Here is an 11,136-nt window from a genome sequence, read left to right as displayed (position 1 = left end):
AACCACCTCCCTGGACAACCTGCTGCAGTGTCCCAGCAGCCTCCTGGTGCAGAACTTGTTGCTCACATCCAATCTCAATCTGCTCTGCTCTCATTCCAAACCATTGCCCCTGCTCCTGTCCCTGCAGGCCTTTGCCAACAGTCCCTCTGCAGCCTTCTTGGAGCCCCCTTCAGGTCCTGGCAGGCTGCTCTTAGGGCTGCCTGGAGCCTTCTCTTCTCCAGGCTGAACACCCCCAGCTCCCTCAGCCTGGCCTCCTGGCAGAGCTGCTCCAGCCCCCTGACCATCTTGGTGGCCTCCTCTGGAGCCTCTCCATCAGGTCCATGCCCTTGCTGTGTGGAGGCCTCCAGAGGTGGATGTAGTGCTGCAGGTGAGGTCATTCCCCATCTGTACTCTCCAGAAGCATTCTGAGTGGCTCTTGGATGCCAGGTCTGTAAGAACCACTGAGGAGGTAACAGGCTACACCTTGGCCTGCAGGCTCCACTCCTGTTTTTCCCTCCTGGCACAGCAGCATGGCATGCCCCAGGGGCTGTGCAGCACAAGGAGCCCAGCACTGGAGAGCAGCAGAGAGATGCTCTCCTTCACAGCACTCTCCTGAGGCTCTCTGTGCAGCTGCTGCCACACAGCTGCCTGCCAGGTGGAGAACTCAAGTGCCATGGAAACGTGAGGAAAAATGGGGAGGGAACCCTGGAGCAGGCTGCCCAGGGGGGTTGTGGAGTCTCCCTCTCTGGAGATATTCCAGCCCCACCTGGATGTATTCCTGTGTGAGCTGCCCTGGGTGCTCCTGCTCTGGCAGGGGGGTTGGACTGGATGAGCTTCCCAGGTCCACTTGCTGTGTGGAGGGCTCCAGAGCTGGACACAGCGCTGCAGGTGAGGTCTCAGCAGAGCAGGGCAGAGCAGAGGGGCAGAACCCCCTCTCCCCACGCTGCTTTTCATGCCTGAGGGCTGTGTGGAGCCTCCCAGCTGTCACCCTGGGGGGCTTTATGTGTCCAAGGCAGAGTAAATACTTGCTCCTCGACTTAAACAAACAACAACTTTCTTTGTGGTGAGCCCAGGAAGATTTGGTGCTTGGCTCCTTGCTTTCCACGACATTTGCCAGCCTTTAATATTTTCCCTTCAGCTTAAGCAGGGGAAAGGGTAAAGCCCAGCTGAAAGTGAGGAAGAGCAGCAAGAGATTAGGGAAATGTTTCTGCACAGCAGGCAGCTTCCTGTTTCAGCAGCCACCCTTCAAACCCATTCTCTGCACAGCCCTGTTCAAATGATTGAGCATTAGTTAAACCTCCATTCCCAGCCTCTCTCTGCGCCCTGGCTCAAGCCCCTTCCAATCCAGCCAAGACAGGAGATGGGCAGATGGAAAGACAATGGACAACGGCTCCCCGGTGGCAAAGCTAAGCTGTTAGCTCGGGATTGGGCTGGGGAAGGTGAACAGATTGCTCTGCTTTATTCCTCTGCTGGGATCCTGTTGACATCTCTTTACTGGGATGGAGACAGCTCCAGCTCAGCTCAGATCCCCCAGGGTTGAATGGGTGCCCAAAGGCACTTCTTTTAATTGTTTTGGAAGTCAATTTAAGCACAGAGATCAATCCTGAGGCAGGAAAGGTAAAGGCTCTGTGTGAGTGAGGATGAAAAAGCAACCCATGGGCAGGGGAAAAAACAACCAACCAACCAGCAACAAAGCAAACAAAAAAGCCACCCAAAAATCACCAACCCAAAGCCAACAAACCCCAAACCCAACCCCAAAACCCAGGATTTGAGTTTGCTATCAACAACATTCAGAGAGCTCCACGCAGGCTCCATGCTGCAGAGGGATTGAGGCTCATCCTATACTGTTACTGACAGGGGATAGAATTGGTGCCAGTTCTCTACTAGTGTAAAAGGGAGTTAACAGGGTTTAAAGAGGTAGTACATCCACTTTAACCATAGAATTGTCAGGGCTGGAAAGGACCTCAAGGCTCAGCCAGACCCAACCTCCTGCAATGGCCAGGGACACCTCACACCACAGCAGGTTGCTCACAGCCACCTCCAGCCTGGCTGCAAACACCTCCAGGCAGGAGGCTTCCACCACCTCCCTGGGCAACCTGTGCCAGGCTCTCACCACCCTCAAGAGGAACAACTTCTTCCTAACATCCAATCTCAATCTCCCCACTTCTAGTTTTATCCATCCCCCCCACTCCTATCCCTCCCTGACACCCTCACAAGTCCCTCCCCAGCTTTCTTGCAGCCCCCTGCAGATCCTGGAAGGCCACAATGAGGTCTCCTGGGAGCCTTCTCCTCTCCAGCCTGCACAACCCCAACTCTCTCAGTCTGTCTCCAGAGCAGAGCAGCTCCAGCCCTCTGCTCCTCCTCGTGGCCCTTCTCTGGACGCCTTCCAGCACCTCCAGAGCCTTCCTGCAATAGGGGCTCAAATCACATCCATCCAAACTTCTGACTCCCTAGGTTTGGCCTGTAAGATATGCAGTTTTACACAGAGTAGCTCATGTAAATGCCATGTGTGCTGCTTGGGGCTCTGGTTTAGGGGTGAGCCTTGTACAGTAGGGTTCTGGGTTGGACTTGGTGATCCTGAGAGTCTTTTCCAACCTGAATGTTTCTGTGATCCTGTGATTGAGGCTGAACATCAGGAGGGAGCTCTTCACCACAGTGGGGAAATATTGGAACAGGCTGCCCAGGGATGTGGTTGAGGCCCCATTCCTGGAGACATTCAAGATCAGACTTGATGTGGCCCTGTGCTGAAGTGCAGGAGGATTGGACAAGATGACTTTTGAGGGTCCCAATGCAATCTGTGACTCTGTAAACTAGAAGGATGCCATTGGCCCTCTTGGCTGCCTGGGCACACTGCTGGCTCATGTTCAGCCTACCATCAACCAGCACCCCCAGGTCCCTCTCTGCCTGGCTGCTCTCAGCCACTCTGACCCCAGCCTGGAGCACTGCCTGGGGTTGCTGTGGCCAATGTGCAGCACCTGGCACTTGGATGTGTTCAATCTCCTGCCCTTGGCCTCTGCCCATCTGTCCAGCCTGGCAAGGTCCCTCTGCAGAGCCTCTCTACCCTCCAGCAGATCAACTCCTGCCCCCAGCTTGGTGTCCTCTGCAAATTTGCTGATGCTGGACTCCATCCCCTCCTCCAGATCATCAATGAAGATGTTAAAGAGCACAGGGCCCAGCACTGCTCCCTGGGGCACAGCACTGGTGCCTGGCTGCCAGCTGGCTGTGGCACCATTCACCACCACTCTCTGGGCTCAGCCTCCAGCCAGTTCCTAACCCAGCTCAGTGTACTCCTGTGTGTCCAGCAGGAGCAGGGAGGTCATTGTGCCTCTGTGCTCAGGACTGGTTAGGCCACACCTTGAGTCCTGTGTCCAGTTCTGGGCCCCTCAGTTTAGGAAGGAGGTTGACTTGCTGGAAGGTGTCCAAAGAAGGGCAACAAAGCTGGGGAGGGGTCTGGAGCACAGCCCTGTGAGGAGAGGCTGAGGGAGCTGGGGTTGCTTAGCCTGGAGAGGAGGAGACTCAGGGGAGACCTTCTTGCTCTCTACAACTCCGTGCAGGGAGGTTGTAGCCAGGCGGGGGTTGGTCTCTTCTCCCAGGCAGCCAGCACCAGAACAAGAGGACACAGTCTCAGGCTGTGCCAGGGGAGGTTTAGGCTGGAGGTTAGGAAGAAGTTCTACACAGAGAGAGTGATTGCCCATTGGAAGGGGCTGCCTGGGGAGGTGGTGGAGTCCCCATCCCTGGAGGTGTTCAGGAGGAGACTTGATGGGGTGCTTGGTGCCATGGGTTAGTTGTTTAGGTGGTGTTGGATGATAGGTTGGACACCACGATCTTGAAGGTCTCTTCCAACCTGGTCTATTCCATTCCATTCCATTCCATTCCATTCCATTCCATTCCATTCCATTCCATTCCATTCCATTCCATTCCATTCTTCTAGCTGCTGCCTCCTCCTAGCAGAAGGAACCAAATGCCCTAGCTGGGGCTCTCACTTCCCCCTTTCAGAGAGGCTTCTCTCTATGAAGAGTGTGAAAGAAGAGTTATGGGGTGAGGGGAAGACTTTCCAGCACTTCTGGAGTTCTGTCTTGGGGTGGAAATAGCACAGGTGCCCCCAGCCAGGCAGCACAGCTTCACCTGTGGAGCCAGCCTGCCTTTTGCAGCTCCTCTTTTCCCTGCTGCAGCAGGCAGCCTGGCTGACAGCTGGCACAGCCCTGAGTGAGAAAGGTCTTCCTAGACTAAGTTGCAAAGGATTTGTGAAACCTGTTGCAGGGCTCCTGGGTGCTGCAGCCTCTGCTGCAAACCTTGCAGCAGCTTCAGGTCTATTGTGTATTCCTCTAGCTGTACCAGGTAGGGTATTGCATAGCCTGGGGCTCAATTCCAACTGTTAGACAAGCTTCAGCAGCAATTCCCAGCGTTATTTTTAACTCCACTCTCTCCCACTCAAGCTGTCTTGTCACCTCTCTCCATCTCTGAGACACACACACACATCAAACCACAAAATACATTTGTCTCCCTGGGATGGTGAAATCTGTGCCACAAAATGAATGAGATTTCTGGAGCTCAGCAGCAATCTGCAGGGAAGTGTTAATTAGAACAGACTGAGTCACAAGGAAGCTCAACAGACACAAGCTAATTAGCACCAACAAGTGTAACAGGGTAGCTCTGTGGAGGCAGCACTCCATCACCAGCTTCTCCCAAGTTAGCACTCTTCCCTGTTTCTTGGGTTTTGACTCAAAATGACATTAAAACATATGCCACCAGACCAAGAGTCCCACAGCCATCTAGCAAGAAGGTCTGCTGCTTCCCCATTAGCCATAGGCTCATTCACACCACAGCACTCAGCTCAGTCTAGCCTCAAAGCCAAGGAGCTGCAAGATGTCATCCAGGTAGGAGAAGGGAGCTCCATCGAAGAAGCTGAGGTGCTGGAGCCAGGGCAGAGCAGGGCAAGGAAGCTGGGAAGGGCCTGGAGAAGAAATCTGATGGAGAGAGACTGAAGGGGCTTGGGTAGATTGGATCCATGGCCAACGTTCACAGGATGAGCTTCACCCAGGCCAAGTGCCAGGTCCTGACCTTGGGTCACCACAACCCCAAGCAAGGCTCCAGGCTTGGGGCAGTGTGGCTGGAAAGCTGCTGGCAGAAAGGGACCTGGGGGTGCTGATGGAGAAGCAGCTGAACAGGAGCCAGCAGTGTGCCCAGGGGGCCAAGAAAGCCAAAGGCCTCCTGGCTGGGATCAGCAGTGCTGTGTCCAGCAGGAGCAGGGAGGGGATTGTCCCCTGGCACTCAGCTCTGGGGAGGCCACACCTGGAGTGCTGTGTCCAGCTTTGGGCAGCACAATGCCAGAGAGATGTGGAGGTGCTGGAGCCAGGGCAGAGCAGGGCAAGGAAGCTGGGAAGGGCCTGGAGAAGAAATCTGACGGAGAGAGACTGAAGGAGCTGGGGATGGTTAGTGTGAAAGAGAGGAGGCTGAGGGGAGACCTCCTGGCTGTCTGCAGCTGCCTGAAAGGAGGTTGTGGAGAGGCTGCTGCTGGTCTCTGCTCACAGGGAATTAGTGACAGAACAAGAGGAATGGCCTCAAGCTGCCCCTGGGGAGGTTTAGACTGGACTGTAGGAGAAAAAATGTTTCCCATCCATAGTGGTCAGGGATTGGAAAGTGCTGCCCAGGGAGGTGGTGGAGTCCCCAAGCCTGGCTGTGTTTGAAGGTGGTTTGGCTGTGCTGCTTGGGGCTATGGTTTAGGGGTGAGCCTTGCAGAGCAGGGTTCTGGGTTGGACCTGGTGCTGCTGAGGCTCTTTTCCAACCTGAATGTTTCTGTGGTTCTGTGATAATCTTCCTTGCAGGATGCCCCCAGAAGTGTAGCTGCCTTCCTTTGATCTAAACTGAATAATAGCCAAGATACCCCAAGCAGATGCTGACGTTAGAGATGGGGAAGAGCTATTTTCCTGTGGGGCATGAGGATGGTTTCCACCCTTCTGAGCTGCTGAGCCCCACACTTGTGAGGTGTGGAAGCTGCACAGCAGTGGCAAGCCAACGCCAGACAGCCGAAAGGCCGGGGAGGAGGAAAGCTGTGACTGCAGACACGCAGCTCCTGCACAGGCTGTCCGGGCTCGTGCTCCTGAATGAGAGAGCTCAGACTGTGAGCAGGCTGCCCAGAGAGCTTGTGGAGTCTCCTGCTCTGGAGACTTTCCAACCCCACCTGGATGCCTTCCTGGGTGGACTAACCTGGGTGCTCCTGCTCTGGCAGAGAGGTTGGACTGGATGAGCTCTGGAGGTCCCTCTAATGTACTCTGATGCTGTGAACTCCACTCAAGTGAACCAAAACAGACATGTAAAACAAGCCTCAGAAGAGAATTGGTGTTGTCTGAAGCCCTAAGTGTGACAGCTGGCTGCCACGGGTTAGCAGCAGGCTTGATAGAGTTAGAGAATGGTTGGAGCTGGTGATCTTGAAGGCCTTTTCCAAGGAAAGGGATTCTGTCAGTCTTTGATCAGTCCTGGTTTTCCTTGGCACCCCGGGCTGTCCCATTCCAAGGTGCAGCAGGACCACGATACCTTTCCTGCCTGACCAACCTGGTGGCCTCCTATGAGCAGGTGACAACATCAGTAGCTGAGGGGAGAGCAGCTGATGTCATTTCCCTGGGCCTGAGCAAAGCCTTCGACACTGTCCCACACCACATCCTGGTCTGCAGGCTGGTGACACATGGGTGTGATGGGTGACCACCAGATGGATACAGAACTGGCTTGGTGGCCAAAGAGTGGCTGTCCATGGGTCCATGTGCCAGTGGAGGCCAGGGACAAGCAGAGTCCCTCAGGGATCAGTCCTGGGACCAGGCTTGTTCAACATCTTTGTGGGTGCCATGGACAGTGGCACTGAGTGCAGCCTCAGCAGGTTTGCTGATGACACCAAGCTGTGTGGGGCAGCAGACAGCTGGAGGGAAGGGATCCATCCAGAGGGACCTGGACAGGCTGCAGAGGTGGGCACAAGCCAACCTCAGGAGGTTCAACAAGAGCAAGGGCAGGGTCCTGCAGCTGGGTGGAGGCAATCCCAGGCACAAATGCAGGCTGGGCAGGGACTGGCTGGAAAGCAGCCCTGAGGAGAGAGACTTGGGGGTGCTGGGGGAGGAGAAGCTCACCAGGAGCTCTCAGTGTGCACTTGCAGCCCAGAAAGCCAACCAGATCCTGGGCTGCAGCAGGAGAAGTGTGGCCAGCAGGGCAAGGGAGGTGATTCTCCCCCTCTGCTCAGCTCTGGGGAGACCCCACCTGGAGTCCTGCCTCCAGTTCTGGAGCCCCTATGACAAGAGGGATGTGGAGGTGCTGGAAGGTGTCCAGAGCAGGGCCAGGAGGATGAGCAGAGGGCTGGAGCACCTCTCCTGTGAGGACAGACTGAAGGAGTTGGGGCTGTTCAGTCTGGAGAAGAGAAGGCTCCCAGGTGACCTCCTTGTGGCCTTCCAGGATCTGAAGGGGGCTCCAGGAAGGCTGGGGAGGGACTGCTGAGGATCTCAGGCAGTGATAGGACTAGGGGGAATGGAATGAAGCTGGAGGTGGGGAGATTGAGGCTGGAGGTGAGGAGGAAGTTCTTGCCCATGAGAGTGGTGAAGCCCTGGAATGGGTTGTGCAGGGAGGTGGTTGGGGCCCTGTCCCTGGAGGTGTTTAAGGCCAGGCTGGCTGAGGCTGTGGCCAGGCTGATCTAGTGTGGGGTGTCCCTGCCCATGGCAGGGGGGTTGGAACTGGATGATCCTTGTGGTCCCTCCCAACCCTGACTGATACTATGATACTCCTATGATACCTTGCCAGGGTCACCCCTGAGTCAGGAATTGGATGATGCACTTTGACCTGGAGCTGCTCCTGAATCATAGCCTGCACAGAAGAGAGGATCCAATGCAGCTCCTAGGGCTGAAATGCAGAGATACAGCAAGGTACTTACAGAGTTATTAATGATCTGTAACTTGGTGGTACCCAAGGTCCCAAGTCCCAGGCAAGGCACATTTCCCACAAGTGCTCTAAAGCCTGATTGGGAAGTGCAGGGGTTTCCCCAGACAAAACCTAGGATACCCTTCCCTAGCACTTGGAGACAGTCAATTGCTCCTCTAAACCCTCCTCTGTGACCTGCACTTTACATGCAAAGCCCCCCCAGTGGCAGCAGCAATGGCCTGGATTAGCACTGCCATTCTCCCACTGCCAGGGCAAGAAAACTCCCCCACTCCCAGAGCTGGGAGCTGTGGCAGCTCAGTGAAGGAAGGGAAAAGCAGCTGCAAAACAGCAAGTGAACAAATACTACAGAGAGTGAGTGGTGACTCAACAACCTTCCTATTCAGCTGCTAAAGTGTCTGCAGTTCCCTTTATGCTGCAGGTGAATCAAAAGTGAGTGAGTGATCTCTCCCTGGGCCATCACACACAGAAAAAACCCGTTCAAGTTTCAGCTCTGGCTTGCTGGGCTTCTTCAAACCTCAGTTTCACCCGGGCTGGAACAACCCTCACTATCAATACAGGCTGGGGTGATAGAAAGCAGCCCTGAGGAAAAGGCCTTGGGGGTGCTGGGGGAGGAGAAGCTCAACAGGAGCCAGCAGTGAGCTCTTGCAGCCCAGAGAGCCAAGCAGAGCCTGGGCTGCAGCAAGAAGAGACCACAGCTGGAGCTCTGGGGCCAGCTCTGGAGCCTCTGTGCCAGGAAGGATCTGGGGATGCTGGAAGGTGTCCAGAGCAGGGCCAGGAGGATGAGCAGAGGGCTGGAGCTGCTCTGCTCTGGAGACAGACTGAGAGAGTTGGGGTTGTGCAGGCTGGAGAGGAGAAGGCTCCCAGGAGACCTCATTGTGGCCTTCCAGGATCTGCAGGGGGCTCCAAGAAAGCTGGGGAGGGACTTTTGAGGGTCCCTCTCTGGTTGGCAGCTCTCAGCCACTCTGACCCCAGCCTGTAGCTCTGCCTGGGGTTGCTGTGGCCAAAGTGCAGCCCCTGGCACTTGGACTTGTTGAATGCCATCCTGTTGACCTCTGCCCATCTGTCCAGTTGGTCAAGGTCCCTCTGCAGAGCCCTTCTACCCTCTCACTGACCAACATCTGCTCCCAGCTTGCTGTCATCTGCACATTTGCTGATGCTGGACTCAATCCCCTCCTCCAGATCATCAATGAAGATGTTAAAGAGCACAGGGCCCAGCACTGATCCCTGGGGCACAGCACTGGTGCCTGGCTGCCAGCTGGCTGTGGCACCATTCACCACCACTCTCTGGGCTCAGCCTCCAGCCAGTTCCTAACCCAGCTCAGAGTGCTGCTGTCCCAGCCAGGGGCTGACAGCTTGGCCAGCAGTTTGCTGTGGGGGATGGTGTCCAAGGCCTTGCTGAGGTCCAGGCAGACCACATCCACAGCCTGCCCCACATCCACCAGACAGTCACCTGATCATAGAAGGAGATCAGGTGTCATTAGAGCAGAGAGAGAAAGTAAAAGAAGAGGAGAAAAAGCCCCAGTGCTTTACAGCTGAGGCTGGATGGCAGGCACAGGCAGCCTCTTTGAACTGGCACAGGTTAACACCAATTGACGGCCGAGGCTGGGACCAGCAGGGAGCTTCCTGTGCTATAGGTTTCCCTTTAATTAACACGGTCAGCCATCAGTGGGAGCCTACAGAGAAAGTTCATTTCAAAGCTGCTCACACAGGGCATCCTCCAGCAAAAACCCGTGAGGGTGGAGGGCAGGCAGCAGGGCCGGCAGGCAGGCGAAGCGGCAGGCCGGCTGCAGACGCACTTATCCTATTAACCAGCCGCCCTGCTGGGTACAAAGCTCCCTGCATCACCTTGCAAGTGGAGATCTAATCACAGAAGCAGAGGCAGGAGCACTAGCTCAGGTGCTTACCTGAGTGCCTGCTGTTTGGGAGAGAAGGAGAGAGGTAACTAAAAGAAAAGCGCAGGTGGACATCCTTGCAAGTGGAGCCAGGGCAGAGGAGGGCTGGGAAGGGCCTGGAGAAGAAATCTGATGAAGAGCAACTGAAGGAGCTGGGGATGGTTAGTGTGAAAGAGAGGAGGCTGAGGGGAGACCTCCTGGCTGTCTACAACCACCTGAAAGGAGGTTGTGGAGAGGCTGCTGCTGGTCTCTTCTCACAGGGAATTAGTGACAGAACAAGAGGGAATGGCCTCAAGCTGCCTCTCGGTAGCTTTAGACTGGACATTAGGGATTTTTTTTCCCCAGCAAGAGTGGTCAGGGATTGGAAAGTGCTGCCCAGGGAGGTGGTGGAGTCCCCAAGCCTGGCTGTGTTTGAAGGTGGTTTGGCTGTGGTGCTTGGGGCTATGGGTTAGGGGTGAGCCTTGCAGAGCAGGGTTCTGGGCTGGACTTGGTGCTGCTGAGGCTCTTTTCCAACCTGAATGTTTCTGTGGTTCTGTGATCCTCTCCCTGCCAGGCTCTGCCCTGCCTGCACAGCGCTGGAGCCCTGCCCCAGCCAGGCTGGAATGGGAATGTGCCCATTTGTCCTTAGCAGAATCACCTGGCTGCTTTCCAAAGCCCTGCTCTGCTTCAGGGCTGATGCATTTTGTTGCTGTTTGCTGTTTTGAGAAGCTTAATTAGGCAGCTGGAACCGAGTGCCAAAAAGACCCTCTGCCCAGAGCCCTTCCCAAAATCAAGTCTGGTTACTGCAAGGCAGGGCCATGCCTGGGGAGGATTTGCAACCCTCACACTGCTTTCAGTCCAGCTTTTCCCTTCACTCACCTGGCAGAGCAGTCAGAGGGTGGTGTTCCTCAGTGGCCCTTGCTGGGTATCTGCTCATCAGCTAGTTTGGAAGCTTCACATGCTCATACAGCACGTTCTGGGGGATTTTCTTTGCATGGGGGAATAGCAGAGGAGCTGTGCACTTCCAATCAGGATTCCAATCTAATGCCTGTCTGGCAGGAGGGACCAGATGCAGCTTCCTGAGCAGACAGGGAAATGGCAGCAATGTGACAGCACCCTTTAGAGCTGTCTGCTCCCAGGGCCACAGCCAAACCACTGCAACTCCCTGCAGCCTTCACCTGCCATGGTCCTCACCAGCTGTTGCATGGCTGGATACAGCACTGCCTTGGGAAATCAGAGTACTCACACCTACAGCACAATCCACAGAGAGAAGGCAGGCACTCCTCTCCCTTTTGCTGGCTAAATGAGACACTAACCCAGTCTCTGTCAGGAAGAGCCTGGCACTGATGCCTCCCTGGAAAGGATCCATCTG

The sequence above is a fragment of the Melanerpes formicivorus genome, unplaced genomic scaffold (assembly GCF_026170545.1).
Source record: "Melanerpes formicivorus ecotype bairdi unplaced genomic scaffold, bMelFor1.0.p_v2 SCAF_108, whole genome shotgun sequence".
Lineage (NCBI taxonomy): Eukaryota > Metazoa > Chordata > Aves > Piciformes > Picidae > Melanerpes > Melanerpes formicivorus.
This window is presented reverse-complemented; position numbering follows the sequence as displayed.